Source organism: Myotis yumanensis, unplaced genomic scaffold (genome assembly GCF_028538775.1).
Source record: "Myotis yumanensis isolate MYYU_CA2020_CCGP unplaced genomic scaffold, mMyoYum1.0.hap1 SCAF_2, whole genome shotgun sequence".
Taxonomy (NCBI): Eukaryota; Metazoa; Chordata; class Mammalia; order Chiroptera; family Vespertilionidae; genus Myotis; species Myotis yumanensis.
In genome coordinates this window covers 157404907-157408474 of record NW_027223753.1, presented here as the reverse complement: position 1 = coordinate 157408474, position 3568 = coordinate 157404907, and positions in this window count along the sequence as shown.

Below are 3568 nucleotides of genomic sequence, written 5' to 3'. Positions count from 1 at the left end.
TCCAAGTGGACCCCGTCTGGCACTCCTAAGTCCCAAGTCCAGCACTCCAACCAGCAAATGAACAGATTACCGTATTCACTCTCATTATGTGCCCGCACTTTTTTCTCTCCCGGGTCTTCACTGTGAAACACAGGAGAAGGGTGGGAACGTTGCTAGTATCTGTTTTGTCTAATTAGTTCTGAGCAAATTTTGTGCTTCCAAGGGTCTCTTAACTTTAGCCACTGTGGCAGAGTTGTTTTAAGCTTCGATCTCCTAGCCATTTTTCTCTTCCTTTAAGCCACCTTCCCAGATACTGTTATTGACCTGAAAGTGAGCAGAGTATTGGATTCTGCTGGTGCCAGTGGGGCCGCATGGGTATGAGAAAGACGGGCAAGGAGGAAAGAGAGAGTGAGGTGAGGGGACTGAGCGCAGTTCGCTTGTGGCTCTCCCGCAGGACAGCTGACAGCTGCCTGGCCAGGAGCAGGGAGAGTGGACCTGGGGCAGGATCTAAGGGTTCTTCCCTCCTCCGAGTGCCAGCAGCACCCTCTCCCCGCCCCCCCACCCCCCCCCCCCACACACACTCTTAGCCTGATCCGTCCTGCTCCCTGCCAGCTGGTGATGGCCGTTTTACCTCCTGGGGAAAAGGATAGACAAAAGACAAAAACCGGTGGGTTTCCTAAAAATTATCACAGCACCTTCCATGTGAAACTTTGGACTTCCTTACACTTATTTCCTGATTTAAATTGTTTTTATTTTGAATTATGTATTTTAATCCAGCCCTTCTGATGAGAACAGCAGGACTACCGAAGTATGCTTTTTTTGTTTTGTTTTGTACTTAAATTTATTTCTTCTTTTCCACTCAATTTGCCCCTCCCTCGGGGTGGGGAAGATTTGAGTCTCCGAGACTAAAATGGTCGGCAAACTCATTAGTCAACAGAGCCAAATATCAACAGTACTTCTTCAAAATAGACTCGCCCAGGCCGAAAACCAACTTCTGCGCATGGGCCACGAAGTTTTAATCACACTGTACGCGTGCCCACACGTGGTATTTTGTGGAAGAGCCACACTCAAGGGGCCAAAGAGCCGCATGTGGCTCACGAGCCGCGGTTTGCCGACCACGGTCCTAGGGGGTCAGCGTTTCTCAAGTGGTCACTTGCTGGCCCTTCCCAACCGGAGGCAGGAAATTAGATGCTGCACAGCTCACTGCCAGCGGCAGGGGCTGAGACCCCTGGTCACCGGCCGCCTTCTTTTCAGCAAGTTTCTGACTGTCCACAGGGGATTCTGCGAAGGCCAGGTGGCACTGGATTATAAATCCCCTTGGTTGGGAGATTGGTTTGGGCCTTGGGCAGAGAGGATCCAGAATAAGTGGAATATTGGACTTGGGTCCCAGTGGAAACAGCCTGTTGATGGTGCCGGGGCGGGGGGGGGGGGGGGGGGGGGGGGGCGGGGGGCGCTATATGCTGGGGTTGGTGGCACCTCTGAGACCCCAAAGCTATGCCCAGAAGGCCATGACCACAGCCACAGGGGTTGGGAAGGCTGAAAAAGGTTAGAAACTCACCCAGGAAACTTATTTCCAAGATTGAAAGTAGGCCTTTCTGGGCGCGCAGAGGGTTTTCAGGGCAGGGAAAACACGCTTGTATGATACTATAGTGGCAGCTTCATGTCGTTACACATTTATGTAAGCCCATGGCAGGTACACCAGGAGTGAACTCTAATGCAGTGATGGCGAACCTTTTGAGCTCGGTGTGTCAGCATTTTGAAAAACCCTATCTTAACTCTGGTGCCGTGTCACATATAGGCATTTTTTGATCTTTGCAACCATAGTAAAACAAAGGCTTGTATTTTTGATATTTATTTTATATATTTAAATGCCATTTAACAAAGAAAAATCAACCAAAAAAATGAATTCACGTGTCACCTCTGACACGCGCGTCATAGGTTCGCCATCACTGCTCTAATGTAAACTATAGACTTCGGGTCATTAGTATGTGTCAATGTGGGTTCATCAACTGTAACAACTGCACCACTCGGTGGGGGGTGTAGATAACGAGGCGGCTCTGCCTGTGTGGGGGCAGGGAGTATATGGGGACTGTACCTTCCCCTCAATTTTGCTGTGAACCTAAGACTGCTCTAAAAAATATAAAATCTTAAAAATAGAAGTAGGCCTTTTTGTAGAGACAGGCATTTCTGTGTCCAGAAAAAAGGCAAGATCCCAGCTCAGGGAGGGCAGCTTGCCAGAGTCCTTGGGTCATGGGTAAAACACACAGCTTTCGTCATCTCTCCAATCTCTCCTGGCTCACACGAGCCGAGCCTTATCTGTCTTATAAAAATGGTGAATTATTTACCCCAGAAACAGGGGACAGAGAACAGGTTATAAAATCACTAAGGCAAAGGAACTCTTCTGGGGTTTTTGGAGGGATCTCTGGGTCTGCTGTGTGGTGTCGTGGACCAGACGGCAGGAGAAAGGCTGTAAGACTGCCTGGCCTCTTGAGCCTCTCCGTGCAGTTTTAAGGTCAGGCGTGACTCTCAGCTCAGAAAATACACTGTAGTGATAAGGAGAGCTTAACGATGCCCCGGACGAGGGTTTGAGTCAACCTCAAGCACAGCTGGGAAGTTGTCATTTGCAGCAGAGTATTGAGCTCCTAACCCGCTCCTAAGAGAAAAGCGGATCTGATAAACCCAAGGAGTTTCCTTAGTGCGTCCATTCAATGTTCACCTCCCTCCAGCAGTATTTGTATTTTAAAAGAACTGAGAGAGTCAACTAAAGGGTAATGTGCTAACCCTGTAAAATCAGGTTAAACCTGAGGAAAATAGGTGTCTGCCAGCCAGTCAGATGGTCCTTCTCAAAAATCTCTTACGACTCCTCTGGAAGGGGCTCAAGCAGGCCCTGGAAAGAGGTCAGCCAGGGCGAGACGTCAGGTGAGGCTCTGGTCCCGGGAGGCAGTCTTGGAGGAACCCACGCCCTGTGGCCCTTGGGTGCAGGCCGCAGAAGGTGCCGGAGACGAGGGACAGGACCCTTCCCTTTGAAAGGGGTCCCATTTTATCACAAGTTGGAAGCAGTGACAAGACTTTAACAGCGATAGCTTTGCTCCACAATATTTTATAGGAAGTTTTGAATAAAATGTAAATTTAGGGGTCAGATGAGGAATACCTCCAGCCCATGAGATGGATAATCTCCTGCAAAAATTGTGCTTATTCCATGAATAATAAACAAACACTGATCATATTTAAGACAATTGAGGTTGTTTAGCCAGTCAGCCTCAGCCAAGTGGTTGCTTAGACCTTTTTTCTCTGTAAAATGTGATATAATCTTGAATTCTTCGAGTAGGAATTCAAGAAATCATTCAAGTATTTAAGTGTCTTTAAATTGCCAGGCACTTTTATTTTAATTTATTAATATTATTTTAAAAATTTTAGTACAATTTACCAGTCTTTTAAATTATTTATTATGGAGCCGAAACCGGTTTGGCTCAGTGGATAGAGCGTCGGCCTGCGGACTGAAGGGTCCCAGGTTCGATTCCGGTCAAGGGCATGTACCTGGGTTGCGGGCACATCCCCAGTGGGAGATGTGCGGGAGGCGGCTGATCGA